The sequence below is a fragment of the Electrona antarctica genome (genome assembly GCF_951216825.1).
Source record: "Electrona antarctica genome assembly, chromosome: 3".
NCBI classification, from domain to species: domain Eukaryota; kingdom Metazoa; phylum Chordata; class Actinopteri; order Myctophiformes; family Myctophidae; genus Electrona; species Electrona antarctica.
In genome coordinates, this window is record NC_136808.1 from 34,848,495 (window position 1) to 34,870,788 (window position 22,294).

Sequence of the window (22,294 nt, forward strand, 5' to 3'; positions counted from 1 at the left end):
CGTCACTAATGTTGCTCTGAACAGGGAAGTCTGGAACACTGGTGGAGCTGTTGCCCCTGCGACCCGACTACGGATAAGCGGTTGTAGATGGATGGATGGAGGAGGTTGATTTTTACAATTTTTTTAAATGTTGTATTACTCCCACAGATTTTGTGCAAACATCACGCAAATTGGTACACAGTATCTCTATAGAGCACCGAAGTCTGACGTCAATATCGGTAGAGGGTGCAAATCCACAGTTCATGTACTTTTTATTTGCATTGTAATCCCCATAGGGGGATTTTAGATTGCCTCATATAAGAACTGTGTTTGAAAAATAATACTTCACTCATATGGATATGAAGAATCAACTGACTGAGAGAAAACGCTATTGTTACTGCTACTGAATTAGTTACATTTTCGCTAGAAACAGACTATCATATATGAGTGACTGACTGTCTCAAACGATACAGAGATACCTCCCTGACAATAACGCCGAGACAGCTTGTTTATTTTTGGACCACAATGCTTGATTTTAAGATGACCCCATGTAGAAATTACTTCCGTGAATCAGGGGAATCGAGGGGATGAGCGAGTGACGTCAGGACTTTGGCGCTCTATACTATCTAGATTTGTCATATTCCATCCTGATTGCAGATTGGCTTCCAAACTTTGCAGTAGTGCTCCTTTTTGAACAAAATGCCACAAATCATGAACACAGCGTCCGATTTCAGTGAAATGTTCTACGCACATTCCCACTAGGCCGAGGGAGAAATTCCACTTGAAAATGTTCAAATCAGCCTCATGGTGGCGCTATAGCAGGCATATTCGTGTTTGTACCTATTTCTTCACCGTTCTGCGTAACTTTGTATTCACACTCCCTAGAGGCCAAGGAGAAACCTTTGCCCTAAAGTTATCACATCTCCCATTCTTGAGCGCCACCAGGAGGCCAACTTATGTAACACTGATTGTCGAATCGAACGTTGCTGGCCCACAATAACTTACCTGACCTGGAGCACATTTTCTAGCATTCCTATCAAATCATGACCCAAAACATGTTATTTTCAAATCCAGCATACTCGTTTGGCAGATCTATACGGTATGTCTGTAATTTCAAGACAGTGCTGCTGTATTAAGTTACAGTTTTGGTGCAAGCGTTGCAGAATGTCAACTACACTGCATAAGAGGCTACAGACTTTAGGCAGCTGGGAGCGAGAACGTTAAGACACATTTTGGCGGTTTTGGGGTATGTTGTCAGGTTCATAAATAATAAATAGATGCTTGCATAATGCATACTGTACCTGTTTCCTGTATTGCTTTGTTTGATTGGCTCGGCAGCAGATCTGAACTAGCTAGAGAACAAATCGCTGGCATGACAGAAAGCAAAGCCAAACAACTTGCTAAATATTGCTCTGTTATATGAACTTTGTCTGATTGGAGGAGAAGGTGCTATATGTACCCTTCAGGTGCCCATGAACCTTGTTAAATGGTAAATTGTACATTTAGCGCCTTTATCCATGGCGATTTACATAGATGTGCATTACATTCACTCATTCATACACAGATGGTGGAGGAAAACATGCAAGGCACCAACCTGCACATCGGGGGCATTTAGGGGTTCAGTGTCTTGCTTAAGGACACTTTGACACTAACTCTGGGGGAGCCCAGGATCGAAATGGTAACCTCACGGTTCCCGTGCGTGCGTGCATGCGTGCATGTGTGTGCGTGCGCAGGTATTGGACTGTGTATCTTGTGTGCACGTCTACTCTGTACCATGTCTTTCCCCTCCGGACAGACTTGGGGACATTGCTGCAGAACTGTGTGTACTATACTGTGTTGCATGCTCAGTGGGAGCTGTGACTAAAGAAGCGGCCCTTGGGGCTGTGCAGTGTCTGTTACTGCTGTCAGGGCCTTGTCTGCTGAATCTGCTAACACATCGCCATTCATTATACATGGAACAAAACCCTGTATGTTCCACTTGGCAAACTTCCTCTTTCCGCCGTGCGGCATTGAGGTATAAGGGGATGCGAGCGAGGGATTGGGGGTCGGGGGGGGAAGACGAGGTTATAAGGGAGCGGATGGTCCTTAATTAGATTCATTGTATTAGTGTGGGTTGTTCAGTGTGTGTTCCCTACTCACACACCTATTCACCCCCCCCCCCCCCCCCCCCCCCCCTGCCCCCCCACCCACCCCCATACTCACAGCACCCTGGGAATATCGCACTTTTGGCTTGTTGGCTTTCTTGAGCCCTGTCTTCCAGATTTAAAAGCATATTGGTGTTTATGCACCGAGAGCTATAATGATCCATCATACCATGTGGTCGAGGGGGCTGGGTCCTCTGCAACACATAAAAAAGCTGCAGTTTGGCCATCTGCTGGGGTTCTTTCTGTCTCCCTGGAGACTCCTATCTGCCTTTACATTATCAATTACAGTTCAGCCGTGCCACCACTACTGAGACCCCCCTCTCTCACTCCTCCGCCACCGTCACAACTCCAGCAACACCCCGCGATCTCCTGGAAACACTACACCACCACCTCCCCCCCACACAGCCCACCCGACCCCCCCCCCCCCCACACACACACACACACTACCGCCCTATAACACACAACACCCAGCTCCGCCTCGCCGGTTCTCACCAAATGTGGAGCATGTTTATCTGAGAGCAGATGTCCCTGTTACCTGCTCAGCCTGACCTGCTCTTTCATTTCCAGTCAGTGTAACAGGCCTAACCCACACACATTCTATTAAGAGATGAGTCGAGAAGTAGTTTTAAGACATTGGTCAATAGCCGCAGAACTGTGTTCCTTTCCTGAATACCAAAAGCCTGATGTCTATTTTACATTGTCGTAACAATTGTCGCTCACCAAAAATGTAGCTGATCCACAAGGTCACAATGCATATACTGGACATCCAGAACCTGTGTGCGTGTGCGTGTGCGTGCGCGTGTGCGTGTGCGCGTGCGCGTGTGCGTTTGTGTGTGTGCCCCCCTACTTTACAGGTCAGTGTCTATCATACATCTTGTTCAATCAGTGGCTTTGTATTGGCAGGCTGATTTGACTCGACTCTATCCATCTTTCTTTGTTTAACGTTAGACAAAGTTATCGGGTTCTGTTTTGGGTATCATCTCCTTTGAGGCGTGCTTCGTTGAACAATGGAGACTCCTGATTGGTCAGTGACAATCGTCACCGGTGTGATTCCGTCATTGCATCAGGACAGACTCCCTATAGGCTCCCGGATACCGTTAACATGTCATTAAACTAGACATTGTAAAATGTAAAAACAATTTATAGATCAAGTGCATAGCCCATTTCTCCACTAAAATCCCCTTTTTTTTCTCTTTTGTTTTACCGTACATGTTAAATAGGTATGTTTCCAGGACCATTACAGTAATAACATTTGCTCCTACACGAAGGGTGTCATATTTACAGAGGAAAACAAAGAAAAGCGAGTTGATTTGAGATTGTCCCCATGCAAAAGCACCCTTTGTCAGGTACTGTCATTTGCCATGTTGTACTGTAATTGGCCATGCTGTATAGTGCACAGTGCTGCAAATTATAGAGCCTATGCACCACCACCCTATGTTCCCATACTCTACGATCAAAGGAATTCTGATTCTACCTCAATCCCTGCAACGTTCCACGTGAACGTCTACACATCAGGTCACCTACACAGCAAAAGCTGGAGTGTTATTTTAACTGCGAAAGTGTGAAAATGCACCCATTTAGCCGTGCATCTTCCTAAGCGCGGATGTGAGGCGACAGTGGGCTCGATACTGAGAGGAGGGAGGAACTTTTGCTCTCTGTTTGGTTTCTTGGAAAGCTGCCGGGCTTCTCCTGGGGACAGGTATGTGTGGGAAGAGGGCCGTCGTCAGGAGAACGGGGCCTCGTTAATATGGAGACAGGTGCTCTTCTGATGAGTTCATAAGCAGTTCAGCGGCAGCCTGGAAGTAGTGCTCTCTACAACGCTGTTCAAAGATCTCTGACATCTGAGGAGAGTCAGCCAAGCCAATAATCCCACTTTCAGAATGCGAGCCTTTCCTCCGAGATCAATCCCGGATCGAAACATCAAATAGAAACCGCTGCTTTTCTCTTTTTTAAACCCCCTCCCCCCTGTCCTCTTCCTCCCAACAAAAATCACTTACTAGATGGTATTAGACAAGCTAGCAAAAAGGCACCATTACCGGCGGGAAGAGGATGGATGGATAGATTTCCGTCAAATCGCGGAATATTTTAACCCACCAATATAAGCTTACAGTTAAGAGTGCAGCATTATTGATAAGACTATTGCTCGGGGTCCAGTGCTGTGCCCAAGGGCCCATAGGGAAACAATCCACAGAAGTGGGCTTTCATGTTCATCTATGTACCAGAACAAAGTGAGGATTAAGTCGGGGGCCTTTCATCCACATAGCAGGAACGTTTTCTTCCCCTCTCTCTCTCTCTTAAAGCACCTCTGGGGAGGCCCCTGTGCTTCATTGGAACCATCTCAGAAGTGCCACAGCACTGTCACCCCAGGAGCCCATGGCCCTGCAACTTACATTCATGTGTGGAACTGTGTGGGAAAATTCCCACCAGTAATTCAGGGCTAATGGCAGTTAGCCATATTATACCCAAAAGCAAATCTAGCTTTTCCTTCAATGTTGTTTGAGATCATACACACAGTTTATAGTCAACAGAGGGCTCCGCAACACCAGATCAGACATTCTGTCTTGCCTTCCAGGAATGAGCTGTTGTTGTCTTTCTCAATTGACTGAAAATCAAGTTAATCATTTTCCCTCTCACTTAATCAGAACAGACGTTTATTTGTTGACTACAGACCAGTCAATCTGTTTGTATTGACGCTGTCATTTCCAGAGGCAAGTACGGGGTCCGAGCTAAATCGTAGATATGTCGGGTATCATGTTTCATCCGTCTCTAAGGTTTATAAGTAGATTACCTTTTGTAATTCGTTTTGTTACGCCAGTCAATAAGCGTCCAATGCAAATGTGGTTCATTTGTATTTGAATTGATGTCCTGTCCCCATTAACTTATGCCTCTAATGCATTCTGGTACATTAGTAAATAGACCTGCCGGATTAATCATTAGTTCATTGGGATCATTTGCTTTCCTGGTGCTTAATCGAATCCCTGACATTGGTAATAAGGGCAAACTTCACCTGCCTCGGTCTCTGGACACTCAAAAACAAGGGAGAGCAATTCAAGCAAATTTTGTTTCTTCCCACATGATTATTTTGCCATTTATGTTGGGAATACGTAATTTTCTTCTGACAACAATGATTAAACATGGAGACAGCTGGTGTTCCTCCCCCCCACAGCAGTCAAAAGTTGCTTGGCTTATTTGACATTCACAGTCTTGCCACCTTCTTCCCACTTGTTTCAATGTGCGCTTGTTCCCTGCCTTATCTTATTCTCTCACGTTGACCTTGATAATTAATGGCTTTTATGTCTTGAGAATATAGGCCCTAAATAGGCTCCTTGCACATTATTTATTTAGCCTTAATTAATTGAAGTGGACCTGGATTGAATTCAGCCAGGCTAAGGTTGCTATGTCTCTTTATTAAAAAAAAGGAAGCTTCTTGCTCCCTGTAAAGGTTGTGTGACCAAGTCCCTATCCGTCTTACAAGCTTGTGCTGAATATAGAAGTGTTGACTACAATCAACCTGGCAACTCTATTTTGGTCATGTCATTATAGCAAACCCAAGAATAAACACCATGTCTTATATGATGACCAATAGAGAATATACCGGAAACATTAATATAATAAAGACATTTCCATTGGTACCACCTAATACTTCTTTTTTTTTATAATATTTATTTTATTTGGAAAAAGCAGTACAGTATAGACAGCATTTATATTTATACATAGGACACAAGTGCAATTCCCAGGATATTTTTTTTCACCCCTCTTCCCTCCCCCCCTCATGCCCCCTCCAAGTGACTCCATCTCCAATGTCTCTGTATAATCCTCGCTTTCTTCAGATGGAACTACATATACCACCTAATACTTCATTGTACGATCAACAGTGAAAACAGCTAGTCTATATTTGCTATTTTCTGAATATTTTCAAGTGAATGGGGACTATATTCACGGCCTTTACATAATATATACATGATGAAGCTGCAGAAATGGATTGCTGTAATTGTAGACTGACAGCACATCATTGGCCCTGTGGTTTTTAACACGGGGGTCCCTTGCAATAGGGACATGTCATCACCCTTGATTCAGTGCCACCCAAGATGATGCATGGGTCATTGGGTTCCCAGAAGTCAATGCTGTGAATTAAGTGGGGGAGAGGAAATGATAATATATGTAGTGGCTCGTGTCGGGATGCTAGAGAATCACCTTGGCCGGTTGTTATGAATACATTTAGCTGATAACTATTTTGGTTAGTCTATTGTTCAATGTAAGGATTCATTTTTCCACATTATGTATGGGTGTTTTATGCCTTGCCGTTCATGCTTAGTGGATGTTGGGGAGTTGGAGGATGTGCCTGGAATAAATGGGACTGAGTGTCGTTCCGTGGGAGGGACATGACTGGGAATACCAATATGGCCCCTGTATCTGCTGCACATGTCCTTTACTCTCTGATAACAAACATCAGTGATCAGAACCTTTGTATACACATACACGGGTATTTTTTTAATAAACTTAGCTTTTTCGTGTCCACACGAAAATCTAGCTAAAGTGGCGCAGCCAACCAATACCTCAGTTTATCTTGTCCACACACAAACAGAGTTTTAAAAAAAATCAACACTAGCCGGACATTTTAAAACAATGCCCGTTTGCATGTGCCCCCCAATTAAAAAGCTGCGTTTATAAAAATAGGCGGCTATGTGCGGACAGGGCCTTAGTCTCTCTACATACATCCTTCTTTTATAGTTTGTTGTACAACCGTGTCTGAACATAAGTGATTTTCAACAGATAGTCCTGAGTGTTACCTCAACTGTTAGTGTATACAGTATATACCGTACACATGGAACCAAATGGACATGTAAGTGTTAGTCTAATTGGGAAAAAATACATGATTGCTGGACAATGCTGGTCTGACTTCACTGTATGCACATCTCCCTCCTGGCTGCTTTTGCTCTGGCCGTATAGCGTTCACTCATCAGCCTACAAGATGTGGTTTAACCAGCAGCCAGCCAGCCATTATGCCCTGTGTGGTATCTAACAGCCCTGTTCAAACAAAGAATCCCATTGTAGATGCGCCCTTAACCCATAACCCACCCAATCAGCTCTTGTGTGTTTCTTTTGTTTTCCAACCATCCAACCATCCCCGCCATGCATCCATCTCTCTAATGGATTTCTTTCTTCTTCTTTTCTTTTCTTTTTTCTTTTTTTTTGGTGGGGAGGGTGGTGGTGGGGTGGGTTACATGGTTGTTCAGAAATAGAAAAAAACTGCTCAGGCCAGGAGGAACGCAAGAGGCTAGTAGGGCCACACAGGCCCCCTTTAAAAAGCAAGATTAATAACCCATCTCCGATGATGTCATAGTTAAGTGTTTTCCTTTTGTATTTACACATCCGCTCACGCTGTCAGGGCCTTGGGTCCGTCTCTGAGAAATGGAACCGGCACATCCTGACACTAATGCATCGCCGAAAATATTTGAAATGAATAAAGGCTGCCTGATTCTCTCGCAACGCAGAGGGAGAGAGAGCATTACAAACACCCCATTTGACATTGACACAATGGCGCCGCTCAATGCAAATACTGTTACCTACACACACACACGCGCGCGCGCGCACACACACGCGCGCTGCGCACACATATTCATACACGCACACACACATACACTCTCTCCTCCACTACTGCCACCTCCCAGCAGCCCACCCCATCCTCCTTTGACGGAGGAGGAGGTGAGGAGGGGGCGAGATCTCCCTCACTCAATGCAAACTAATGAGACATATTAATGACATTAGACCCTTAATTCAATGCATGCATAATTCATAATAATTGATTGCCCCGGTTTAAATGGAGTACCTTTTGCGAGGGGAAAAAATGATCCTATTAAGCCAGGTTTAATCCAAATCTGAGCTGTCAAAACACCAGGCACTCACTCTGTCCCGCTCCACTAATTGTCATAAGCATTCCACGATTGATTATTCGTACGTTTGGAGCGCAGTGCTTTCATTCATAATCTGCCCCCACCCCCTCCCTCCCTCCCTCCTAAAGTAGATCATGTCACTGTTATTTTTCCCCGAGATATTGAAATACCTTCCGTGGAATAATTCTTCATGCATGCGTGGCTACAGGGGGCATATTAACAGAATCAATTCTCAAGATAAATATTTCCACACCGTTGTGAAATTAATCTGAGATATCTGCTTAATGTCTCTGTTCTGTCCACATGTCTCTCTCTCGCTCTCTCGCTCTCTCTCTGAGTTACGTTTTTTTCTTTGAGGACGGATGTGTCAGATGGGATTCTTGTGCTGTGGCCAATAGATTAACTTGTATTCATATATTTTGTGTGTGTGTGTGTGTGTGTGTGTGTGTGTGTGTGTGTGTGTGTGTGCGTGTGCGCGTGTCCACTAGGAGGAGGAAAGCATTTGGGCACAATGGGTTGGCCAGCCACACACACACTGTATATGATGCATGCACAAACGTGTGTGGTTATGAATTTATTAATTACTTTATTTCGAACATTAATTAAAAACAAATAAAATGCAAAACGGAAAAGAATATCAACAATATTTGAAAAGGACTATAGGATGAAGTGTAAACTTATAAACTCCTACCCTAAATGCATTTTTTTTTAAATTAAAATGTTTTATCCCCTGATTTTCTAACCCATTTTTCACCCTACTGTGCCTATTGCCTAAGCTGTAATACTGGACGCTACTCTTAATACTGGGCGCTACTCTAAGCTGTAATACTGGACGCTACTCTTCCCACTGCCAACCTAGAGCCCTGAACTGCAGCTCATGCTTCCTTCAATGAATTAGAAGTGAGCTCACTGCTTCTTTTCACCTGACAGGGGGGAGTTTCCTCGGACATAGTGTGTGGAAGGAACACGTTATTCCAACCAGTTCCTTTTCCCTCCATCATGGCTGACCAGGAGGACGCAGTAGAGAACAGGAATACTGCATGTTTTTTTTTTAAGAGGGTACCTACCGTATACAGGGGACACGGGGAGAACATCCAAACTCCACACAGAAAGACCCTTTATGTGTGGAGGGCCCCCAGCGTACCCAGTCGGAATCGCACGCAGGACCTTCTAGCTGTAAGGCGACAGCGCTACCGCCTGTGCCACCGTGCCCCCTGCCAATGCAAATTCTATTCTTTGTACTTCTGTATTTGTTATTTTGTTGTTCTGCACATGCTGATTCTTTAGTTCTTCAGTGTATTGTATTGACTAAACTATCAATCAAAGAATATAATAATGGTCGGCATCTGGAAATAAACTATTTTAGGGAACCTCACCGTTTGGTTTTCCTCACATCCCGCCTTTCCTTCACCATCTGCTCTTCCTCCCATTCACATGGATTCCTCCCCTGCACGCCCCTCCTCTGAGCGAACCATGGGAGAGTTTGCTCACCTTAAGCCCTCACCAGCGGCCACTAATCTCACAGATCTACCCTGCTCTTATGTTATTTGATAATCAATTTATCATCAAAGCTAAAACTGCATGGGAACAGGAAAAGGGTGTCGAGTTCACAAAGGGAACTGTGGGATGAGCCAATCAACAGAATACACTCCACTGTGACCTGCACTTGTCTCCGTTTCGATAAACCTGTAACGTTTTTTTTTTCTCCACTGGCATCACTATATGAGCCAAAATGGCCACCATGCTGTAGTACAGTGGTTCTCAACCTTTTCAGACTGAGAACCACCCCCCCCCCCCCCCCCCATCCTGACAAGCACTTGGAATTGGATCAGAATTGGAGGACAAGTTTCACAATTCAAGAAGACCAAAAATGTTGACCCTATCTGTGTGGATCAGATTTTGATTTTGTGGTGTTAAAGATACTATTTGAATAATCAAACTTTCTTAATGGCATAATGTTTTCTGAATTAATTCTATGAGCATACGTAGATTGGATATCAAAGTGATCCAAATGCAGTTTTTGTTTTGTTTTGAACTACCCAAAATTCTAATCTGACCCCCGCGGGTATAGGGATTAAAAGTTTTGTCCTCTTGGGCCCAGGCGAGTATGAAGGTGCGCAGCAAATTCCATGCCAAGCCAGTAGTCGTCAAGATATACTGTTTGAGCAACACAAGTTAATTCATTCCTTTTGATTGGAACACTCTTTAGCACACAACCCTATTCATACCCCAATCGTTATCAACATTGTCACATACTCATCCTAGTCAACGTGTGGTCTATATCTGATCATGTTACTACTCTGTGTGATATGAGAGTCCTGCTGCATCTCCTGCCCAGCTCCATCCATCTATTTTTATGTACACAGGGGGCATTATGTCCTAGTCCAACGTCTATGATCGTGTAGCCGAAGGCTATAAAAGCAGATTTAGTGGCCCGTGTACAAAGTGTTTCTGAGCTGCCAGAGCTTTCGTGCCGTACATTTCTATGCAGTTTCGGCATTCTGAGCATCCAGCATTTTTTGTCAGAGTGCTATGGGCAGTGGGCACTACAAAATAATTCTACTTTTGCGGAGGAGTTTCTGCTCGTCATGATTGTCACTCTCCTATGCAGAAGGTTCAAGGGTCACGCCTACCTACAGCACAACCTTAGTGTGTGTGGGGCTGCGGGGCACTCTGAACATGATATTGGAAGTGCTCCGCCACTCGAAAATACTTTTGTGCCACCCTGGTCTGCCAAACTAAAACCTTTTTCCCTATAGCAGTGTTGATTTTGATGTAGTTTTAGTCATGGTCTTTTGAATAGAATTCCTTTTAGTTCCAGTCATATTTTAGTCATCTCAATTGTTTTAGTTGGCAGGCCTTGATGGCGTCTAAGGCCTGCATGATTTATACTTGGCCGTGTGGCGAAAATAACCCATCTAAATTACATTACAAGCTTAAAACAATAATATGTTGTCACACTGCGACACGTGAGCTTGTAGATCAGCTATTTTCATAGCACGACACCCACCTGCAACCATGGCATGGAATTATTTTAGTTTTCTGCACTAGTCCCTCCCTGACATTTTAGCCTAGTTTTTCCCACTAGTCCCTCCCTGACCTTTTAGTGTAGTTGGTGACAAAATCGTCACTATATTTAGTCATAGTTTTAGTCAGCAATCAGCATAGCTTGGTTTTTACTTCGTTTTCGTCAGTAACGCTGTCCTACAGGGAAGGGGTTTTACTAGGTGCTCCGTCACCACCGAACTGTTTCACAGAGTTCCATAGATCTGAGAGTTGTCTGTTGTAACCTCACCACAGTTCATAAAACCCATAATAAGGCAGCTAATCATTCATGTCTACTTTCTCATCTGTGTTTTACTAGACTCCTCATTACAAATGACACGGTGAACAGGAGGAGGTGATGGGGATCGAAGGCTGGTGAGTAGGAGGGTGATTTGAAATTGCAAAATGTCGCTATAGAAGTCACCTTTCTCTTATTTTCCTTTGATAATAACACATCAATAAGGGCCTCTATCTGACTTCATGGTTTTAGATCAGTAGTGTTTGAATAGGAGGCGATGTGTGTTTTCATCGTTCATCAGACTGCATTGTTGTGAAATGACTGGTTTGAACCTCACCTTTTGAACTCTTTTAAAATGTATTTTTATGAACACATTATTGCCTGGTTGAAATTATAGGGTTGAGGGTGTTGAATGACAGTTAAACAGAGCCTGGCTCCCAATGCTATAGATTGAGCAGGTTCACACTCCACAAGAATGAAAAGCATACTAATTCTGGGGGTGGTGGAAGGGGGCAAATGTACGTAAGTTATAAGCTTGTAGATCAGATTGTTTGGGAAGAGATTTGGTGGAGACGTAAAAACATTGGTCCAAGTACAGTTGTAACTCGGTTTTTACTAAGAATAAACGGTTTAAATGGTTATAGCTTCACCACAGACAAACTGTGTATGTATTTGAAAACTTGACCTATACTATTCTCTAAAGCAGTGGTTCTAAAACCTTTTCGTACCAAGACCCGCAAATTGATATATATTTGGCCGCGGACCCCCATCTGAAAATGTTTTGTGCCAGGGATGGACCCCGAGAAGAGATACGAAGGCTTATTACTATAAGCCTTCGTAATGAGAAGGTTTAAAAACAAATGGAAAAAAATCCAATATTTTCAAATGTAGCAGATGTACAAGCTCGCAGTATGAGCTTGTATATCAGATTTTTTAAATGGCCAACATATAAATAGACAAAGTGATTAAGATGATAGTGACGCTACAGTATGTTAATGTTTTTTTGCTGGGGACCCTCTGGAACCAATGCTTTAAAGCAGTAGTTTACAAACATTTTGTACCCAATTAAGGCACGGCAAGTCAATATGGGCGCAACTGTATTCATATAAAAAATAGCAGATCGACATGCTCACAGCATGCGATGCAAACTTCTGAAAATATGTATTGTATGAATTTTCTTTTCATTTTTAGTTATAATGACATGCCCAAAATAGGGACATTTTGTAAATGGTTAAAATATTTGTTTCAGGGTATAGGTTTCACCTCTGCATTTGCATAGAGTAATGTTTCTATTTAAAGTACTATAGGGTCATCTTTGATTTAGTCGGAACCGTGTTCCGAAAATAAACAAATCAGCCCCTTGATTTTACTCATATGGATATGAAGCATCAACTGATGTTGAAAAAGTACTAATTTATCCAAAGAGTAATTATTTTACTGTTTAGGGCGTTCTTTGTATGAACAGTATGCAATTGTAACTTGTGTCTCTTGTCTGTACATCGGCATTGCGATTCACGTCTGCACAATTCATATTAATTTGCTCCCATTAAATGATGAGGATTTCACAGCTAAGTGTTTCAGCCATGAAATCCATTTCAAAGGCAGCGATGCTTGTGGCTGAAAAGGTTGTTAAAAGGGGCCTGCACCGTTGCATAGCATCCTAACCAAGCAGGGGGAGATTTTGATAAATACGAATTGAATTTAGTTCCAGCTGTGACATGTTGATTGATCAAAAAGCTCATGGCTAAAGCCTCCCTTCTCTCCAGTCTTATTTATCCTTTGTCAAATGGTTTCAAAATCAATACTAGCCTTGTACACAACCAGTCCTGCTGCAGGCACTCGGGAGACGGCCGGGGAGGGGAGGGGAGACGGCCGGGGAGGGGAGGGGAGAGAGCGTGGAGACGGCCGGGGAGGGGAGGGGAGGGGAGGGGAGGGGAGAGAGCGTGGAGGGAAAGAAAAACACCTGCTCTCATGGGTGATTGTTACTAATTTTTCCTGTCAAAGGTTTGAACACAGAATAATTATTCTCTGTGTGGTTGCAGGGCACGGCAGATTATTGTACAATCCATTTAGATAACTTCTGAGAGGGGGCTGGAAAATGAAATCGCCCCAAACCACACAAGTGGAACTGCCACGGTGATATATCAGCGGCCCAGGCATATAACTCAACTTAAAGATGCTACGGTCTGCAGGCCCACATCACTTATTTTATAGTGGAGGAAGGAGACCAGTCGGGGTGGTTCCTTGTTACACTGCAGATGAAATGTATAATTTATTTAAGGTTTTCTACTGTATCTGATGTCTTCAGTTGGCCAGGGATTTGTTAAAGGTTGATTCTTTAGAGCAGTTGTTCCCAAACAGTGTGCCACTATGAAAAGTCCAGGTGTGCCTTATGTGATTTTGTGACAACTAAGTATTGCAATATATAATATTTATATTATTTATTTTCCAATGCAAATTCTATACACATTTTATACACACATTTAACCACTTTCAACCTGGTATTCCTATACCACTTTGGACCTGACATAAATTATATATATTTTTAATTGACAATTTCCACTTGCACTCACTATCTCCACATCTTGCGTTTGCCATGACGCAAAGAGTTACCAGTGGTAAGGGTTCTAGAACCCTTAACCATGATCATTTTGGCCACCCTCAGACCAACATTTTGCACACATAATGTCATAATCCAATTGGCAGATTGCAGGATACTTTACACATCTAAATACACGTTTGATTAAACCCTGGATCTTGATCATCTTGGTGACCCCATGGCCGTTTGTCTAGCACCACCCTTGCGCCAACATTTTCCCTTCGTTTCTGTCACTTATTTTGGACCAGCTTGAGAGATTCATATCAAAGTGAAACAGACAAGCATAGCATAAAGTGGGTTTGCAAAATAGACCAGGCCATGCCTCGCCATACACCAGGTTGACCAGGTCCAAGCAGGTAGCGAACAGCCAAATTGTACTCCTCATTGACTCCAAAATTGCAGTGCCTATCCTCTCAAATTGCCGCACGGTGAGTCCATAACATGTCAAACACGAAGAAGGCAAGGAAAGATTCACAACACTGTTTCGAAATTGTCAATTCGCCCCACCACTCCAGTTTGCCTGCCACAAAATAGAACCAAAAAACAGGATCAAGGGAAATAGCTGCCAAGTCAAAATGCTGCACATATGCATTTACAAGGCGGCCAAAAACAGACCAGCCGGATGTTGAGACAAATGCATGAGTATACACTGTTATAGTAGTAGTTCTCATGCTTATCTGTCAGTGTGTATTGGAGTGACCATATGGATTTCTGCCATCTTTCTGTCTGGTCTTTTTATTATGTCCTCCTACGTCTGTTTATGGAACTGACAACTCTATATTGCCCATAGCAGAAACAAAGAGAAATACTTCAGTGTCCCTGCACCAAGCCTGATGTGGAACTTCTCCAATGTTTATATAAATAAATGGACTTTTATGAGCCATTTACAAGACACTCGAAAGGAACACAGTGACTCGTCGTCTCAAATCTTTTATGAGTTTATCGAAATTAAACTTGAGACTGCTCTGTGATATTACCATTAACCTGTCTGCGAATGGCTCCACATCTGTAACCCAAGTGCGGATTGTACATTTTCCCATCCAACCCCCCACCCTCAGGTTGTGACAGAGAGTTAGGGGTGGGGTGGGGTGAGGTGGCGTGGGAGTAGGGGCTGTACCTTGAAGCAGTGTTGCCATGTCTGCTTATTATTAAGTGATTTTGGGCTTCTTTTTCTGTAAAGTTCAAAGGGCTTGCTTCCAATTTGTTTTATTATTTAAACCAGTCGTTCTCAAATATTTTCATGGTCTCCCAAATTCATGTATTTGTCCCTAAACCCCATCTAAAACAATTTTGAGCCATGGAGCCCCGTACCAGATCTGTGTTGTTATATTCCACATTTTATTTGAAGATTTTTTTTAAATGGCAGATCTACACACACACAACTCATCTCATCGCAAGTTGAAGCGTTTTGAGCTTGTAGATTGGCTGTTTTCAAATAGCCGATCTTCACAGTAGCCTATAGGTTTAACACATTTATTGCTGAAGTTTTTGATCATAAACAGCTTCCCTGACGCATGCAGTTTTTCACTAACCTTTGAAGAATCACCCGGTCGTGAATGTAGCTCCATTTCACGATTGTCTGCCTTAAAATAGCGCAATCGTTTCTCATAATGTCGAGACATATTCCACCACCGCCACCCAAAACAAGAAGCGAGAACAGAGCGACCCGCAGGCTGCGGCCATTGTCCATAGGATTGCATTGTGACTCGATTACCCAGAAGCCCTGAGAAGAGAGTCAGTTTTTGGAAAACCTTGTATGTCTTAAAGTTAAAAGTTATCAAAGTCGGACGGGTGACTTAATGAAATCACACCCGGGTGAACAGGGTGAACATAGCAACCATGCTCATTTTTTCTGCACTAACATGTCTGACGTAATGAAATCACACCCGGGTGAACATAGCAACCATGCTCATTTTTTCTGCACTAACAAAGCCAGTTGTAGGAGTGGTTTACACCACTCAAAAATACATAACATAAGTCGGGGAAGTCGGGTTCGGCAGGGAAAGAGGTCTTTATCAATTAGGTCGGGAAAGTCGTGTTTGGGAGTCAATGTGCTCATGTGGTCTATAGTCGTTTGTTGTGGGGGAAGGGCTTGTTTTCCGAGACCTGGTTGCTTATTTCTCTCACAAAATCTGGCAACACTGCCTTGAAGACAACACTGTCGCTGTGCAGAGAGTCACACCATAACATTGTCCAGCAAGTGATTTGTGTGTCATGCTCGGCTTATAAAGCCTTTTTTATAAAGCCATCTCTTCATGTTTTTACTTCCATTTTTGAGGTAATGAAAACTGCGATGGCGCCATCCTTCAGTACAATGCCTGGAATAATTTTAATAGCCACACTTTGTGTAATGGTTTGTTCAGGTGTAGTGGACCTGGTGGTAACCCTAGGTAACGGATGCAAACTCTAGGGTCAACTAGTGTCCCATAATGTGGACGGCTATGGGAGGACACAGGCTCCGGGTGCAGCAGTTGTCTTCAGAGGAGGGAGAGGGAGGGAGCAGTGAGTGAGATGGTTATTTGGACAGCTGTGGGATATTATATTTGCTCTGAATTGTCCGTCTTCTGTAGCCATTAGCAAGGAAGCTCCAGGAAGCAGCCCTCCCCTGTATACTTCACAATTAGCCCAGGATGGGAGGAGGGGGTATCCGGAACCTAGCCCTGCTCCACCTGGGTCAACTCAGCAAATGATTATTGTTTTGGATGTCCATTAGGGTCTGGATTACAAGCGTTGTTTGTGGAGGAGCCTGAGTTGGAATAGTGGTTCCTGCAGTGCAGATAGTATTTTACTTTGGTGTGACTGGTGTGTTGGTACAAGATGGAAAAAATAAACAGTAGGCACGAAAGCATCACAATATACAGTAGGCAATGAGGGATGTGCAATGTATACGGCTGTATGCATTATAGGGGAAGTGAGAGGTGTGTTGGTGGCACTGTAGTACTGCATGTGGTAGGAGCTATAACAAGACTAAAAATCTGCTAGTGACCCAACCCCTAGAGGTCGCTCTTTACAGCCCACGTGATTAAGTGATGTGACCTGACTGACATAAAACTAGAAAATGTCAAGCAGGGTACAGACCTGCACCAAAGATTGTATATTCTATGAGTGTCTGTCACTGTCTGTCTGTCGTAGCGTCTTTCCCTCCCCCTCACTTCTGGACCAATCAGATCCAATTGTATTGTAAACGCTGCTAGTAGGTCAAGCATGTTTCTGTCCCGCCTATATTTTACATATTTCGCTTTAATTTCATAATACTAGTCATCCGTGGTTGTAGCCTGACACTCACACCTGAATTTCCATTTCATTTCACTCCATTATTCAGTCTGAAAGCCCTCTTGGCGCAGCTGTTTTGACTCTTTGGGAATTGGTTCATATTGGATTATCCCAATTGGCCGGGCCGCTGGTTCGATTTTCAACCACGGAAACCCGCCTTCTACAGCGTCACCAGACCCTGAACGCAAGGCTAGTGATCAGCTAGCGATTCAGTAGCTTGGCCCAGCCAGCATGCTTTCTGGTTTAGAGGAGCGGGTATCGCATGGTGCAAGCGCTGTATAATGTTGGTTCACCCTCCCCGCCCGCCTCCACCCCTCCCTGATAGAAAATAGTGGAGAAAGCTGATGTCACCATATTTGAAGCGATGCACCTCTGCACTATAGTTCACCCCCACTCCTAGACCAGGAAATGTGTCTCGTTCCCCCAGGCCTTAATTTTTGAGCCGAATGCAAACGAAAATAAAAGATACAAATAGAAAACTGCCACCGAGGCTAGCGATTCAGGGGCTGTATAGCCAGGCAACTGTGGTTCTACTTACATCATTATACTGACATCATAGCAGGTGGCTGATGTCACAGACTTGCCACATGGAAGTCCGAGATCCACATGGAAGCCACACCATTACTATACCCCATCTCTCTCTATAAGAGTACTTTTGGCCTGGGAGTTGACCGGTAAATTGTGGGTTTATTTGCATTGTGTTATGGCTGAGTCATAATGACATGAGCGTGACAACGTGTTCCAGACTCCTAACCATACTTTAATTGAAAAAGAAGAACATGGAGACATTGCTGCATTCGGTAAGATTTATATTTTGGCCATCACCACACTAGTCGATACACCAGCAGACAGCCTGTATAGTGTACCTCTGAACACTCACCACTGTTATTTGTGCAGCTTTGTTAACTGCACACAGTAACTTACTATCAATAGTTAAAGATTTGTTTTACTATTGTTTTTCTTGTCCGACACTATCAGTCAGACACTAGCCTTACACAGTTGGCAAAAAAGGCCATAGAGCAAGCAACTGCGGTTTGATAAAAGGTGAACTTCATAGAACTCAGTTGAGTTTCCATAAAGTTTCCAGGTGCCATTCACCAAGCAAATTGCTTTAACTACCTTTTGTGTAAATATAAACAAAACATCTGAATCCAAAATTATATTTTGACCATTATAGTTTAGGACTTTCCTCCAAATCTAGCAGGAGGAAAAGAAATGCCTTGTTCAATTAAGGTTTGAGGTTGATGATTCATTGGAAGGCCATTGATTATACTCGGTATGGGCCTGTCCGCATCTTCATTATTCCCACCGGAGGATAACAGCACTTTGTCAAGTTGCAGGATGAGCCGTTGATGCGTACCTCTTAGCGGGATGACGTAGTCATCCATCATGGAAATTTTGGATCTCTCAATCTGAGAGCCCCTCGGCTCTCCATCATAGCTTCCCCCCATAGTCACTGACAGGAAGCCACTGTAACGCACAGGAGGCGCTGCGGACGGAGTTCTCCTCTCCATTAATGAAAAAATAACATATCACCCAATACAAATGAGTGGAGAAAGAAGTGAAAGCACTTCAGAAATGCCCAGATAATTAGACTGTCGAGCAGCAGATTGATGGATGCGCTATAATTACCTTTGTGTTATTATTTCAGGGCCAGACAAAAGAAAAGGGGAAAAAAAACTGGTTCCCCCTTGCTTTGCGCCACGCACATTCATTAATCTCATTAATGCGCAGAATTAATATCATTTTATCAGACATTCCAGAGCTGCTGGAGGTGTGTGGGGCTGGGTAGCCATGATTCAGAGCTGTCAGTGAGGGAAGACGCATCAATCTAGCTCAATACCGCCGCCCGCTCATCTGCCTTCCAGTCACGATATGGCTGAGCAGTGTACAGAAGGGTGTGTATGTAGTACTCTGGTGTATTGTCACGACAGTGTACATACTATTAAGGCATGTATGTAGTACTCACTGTACTCTTGTGTATTGTCACCACGCGGAGCATCACTTTTCTATTGGAAGAGTTGTCAGCACTTTACGGTGGCCTCATTCAAGTGCACTAAATATCAGATAGTAAACAATATCAAAGCGATATAAAATAATGTGTTGGTGCAACTAGTCACCTTCAGCCACAAATCACTTTAATTTGCTATAACCCATTAAATCCAGGAAAGCACAAGTTTTTATGGAAACTGTTAGGATTTAGACGTTTTAGTATTGGCTTATGGGCTATAATAAGCCTTTGTCTGAAAAAACTTCAGAAATATATTTATACCTACTGTAGCACTGTAGAACTCTGTCCCTTTTCAAGCAGAGACATTGTTTTGGTGTCATGTTGCTATAGATACCTGTGATATGTTGTTACTGTACAGCACAATGAGTCTTAAATTAGAGACTAATTCACCTGTCTAATTATAATTGAACCAATTATCTCCGTCTAAAATTATACTTTGACATTTTGATATGTGGACTATTTGGCAATGCTGATGTACTTAGCCAGCCAATCTGTCTAATTGCATTAAATCTCAACATTAGCTAACATTAGGCATCACGTAATTTTTTTCCCCCACTTCAATCTCTCCTCAATATGTCTTTGTTCTGGAAAAGGCTTGAATGAAGCTAGGCAAAAAAATCATAGGGCTTCATAAATCAAGTCCAAGTTTAAAGAATGTTATTGCACGGGTACAGATAGACACTAGGTGGTTCTAGAGCACCTGCCCTTTGCCATCTGGACAGCAATGTGCCCTTTTGGGAAAAAAATAACATTATTTTTATATTTTTACACTACAGTATGTGGACCATGGTGACATTGATCAATTCTTGATAAAAAGCTTCTAATATATCATTTATGCCCCAAAATCTATTAAGGCAACCGGCCGGTTCCACGTGCTGCACAAGGTGCCCTTTTTTCACTTGAGCACCTGCCCCTCGAAATATCTGTGCACGCCACTGCACGGGCACATGTTCATTCATGACATTGTCATTAAATAGATTTTTGTTGACACTGGTGAAGGCTGTGACCAAAAATATGGGTCCAGTAAACATAATTTTTTTATGTTTGTACCTTTCCCCTGTCATTTTCACATCTGCTCTTTATAGTGCCACCAGGAGGCACATTTTCTGATATTACTCTTTCAGATTTTATCCAAATGTCACGCTAATCAGTACACATGATCTCTACAGTCATGTGATCAAGACGTGTCTGTTTGATTTCTCAGGAGTGGCCCCTTTTTGTACGAAATGTCGCAAAACATGAATGCAGCGTCCGATTGTTGAGGAAGAAATGCCACTTGACTTTTTTGGCTCCTATCCTGGCCCCAAGGGGCACTTTTTCTAGTTCTTTGTCTATAGTTAGTCTCATGCATGCATATCCAGCAGGTTATTTGTATATGATTGCCACATACATTTGACCTATAGTAGAGCATTAAAGAGTGAATCTTTGCAGGCTCATATTCTTGTACGAGGCCTTTTGCAAACTTCTACTATCAAAGTGCCCTTGAGCGAGATCATTTATCAAAATTCATTAAGAATTTTAATTCATTAATTCCAAGACCTTTAATTCAGTTGATTTTATTTTCACTACCTCGTGCAACACTCTTCTAAGTTGAGCATTCATTTACGAAACAAATATAAAAAGTCTAAATATGGAGATACAAGGTGTTTCTGCCCGACAGCAACACACAGCCATCTATGAGAGGGTTCAGATTGTGTCTCTTCCTGTGACATCAGTCACTTATCACGTGTAGATCGACATCATAATTTCTAGAGTTTCACTAGAGTTTCCTAGAGTTCCAGAGTCCAGACCCCCAGGAACGCGCCCAGGGGGCCGGGCCGGTTCCGGCGTGCTGCCCCGTGTCTGAAATGGTTGAGAAATGACAGTTACGTGTGGCGGTCCCTCTACTGTATACCCTCTACTGTACTGTACTCCTGTACTGTCACTGTACTATACTGGCACACCCGAAAGCATCATATATACAGTTAATACGTGCGTTTGTGTGGTGAAAAACAACCATGCTGTTTTCGTGCTCATACCCACCCACCCACCCACCCAGCCAGCCAGCCACCCAGCCACCCACACACATAGCTCCGTAAGGGAGTGGTTGCACCACTCAAAAATTGCCAAATACCGACAGCCGGTCAGCAAGTGGATTCACGAATATATGTATATAGACAATATTTTAGGCCAATAAAAAAGACCAAATTTCCCACCCGTCCACCTCGACTGCCGGACTACTACAACCTTTTTGAATGTTCAAACCAGAATACGGCTCCACCCCCTTAAAAAAAGTGTTGATACGTAACATTAGGCTACTGAATGGTGCAGTCTACTCATTTCACTTAAAACGCAGATCTTGTCCAGTTGGTCTATTTATATGCCCAGTGTCTCCGCAGGCTCTAAATCAGCCTTCAATGATCTGTGTGTTCCCAGAGTTTGGAACAGCTTGGTGTGTTGCAGTGATAAGGATACACTATCTAATCTAGAGAAGAGAGAAGGGGGTGTTGGATGTCTCCAACAACAGGCCCTACACAGCAGGTGCTGCATCATCATCATCTGTGGGAAGAAAACACTCCTGAGTATAAATCCAACAATCCTAGAGCACGGGAACCACACAACGAATATGATTTCCATTATGGTTTAAGCCAGTGCTTCTCAACGTTTTCAGGCTGTGAGTCCCCAAAATGATCATATGAACTGGTAAACCCCCCCTCCCCACACCCCACCATGACCAGCACATGGAATTGTACATATTGAAGAATTTGACTTGGTTCCACAGTTAAATATTGTGAAAATAGCTGATGTACTATCGCACAACCCCTCGCAACAGAACGCCAGCCGCTGTGAGCAGGTATAGATAGCAGACTATTTTCACATTTGTTGCCTCTTTCTTAGGTAATCTATCCATAAATATCTATAAATGCACAAAGTCCCGACACACACGTTCCACACCCCCACAGGGAGTGCAGTGCCGGTGTCGAGTTGGTCGGACCCACGGTTGTCCAGATCTGGACAGAGCCCCTGCCCAGGATCCATATATGGAGCTGGCCTGTTTTGACATCACAACACTCCATTTGGGCATGCCTGACACAGAACTCATATCTGATTGACAGGACTCTGCCTGTAAAA

General features: G+C 43.3%; 1 long non-coding RNA gene across 4 annotated transcripts in view; it reads left to right on the forward strand.

Annotated features, from left to right (window-relative positions):
- Positions 1-22,294, forward strand: part of LOC306918842 — a 247,539-nt gene that overhangs the window by 104,481 nt on the left and 120,764 nt on the right. For all 4 annotated transcript variants that reach the window (XR_013789414.1, XR_013789415.1, XR_013789416.1 and 1 more), the window contains exon 4: positions 11,382-11,437. This is a non-coding gene — a long non-coding RNA (uncharacterized lncRNA). The remainder of the gene's footprint in view (positions 1-11,381; positions 11,438-22,294) is intronic.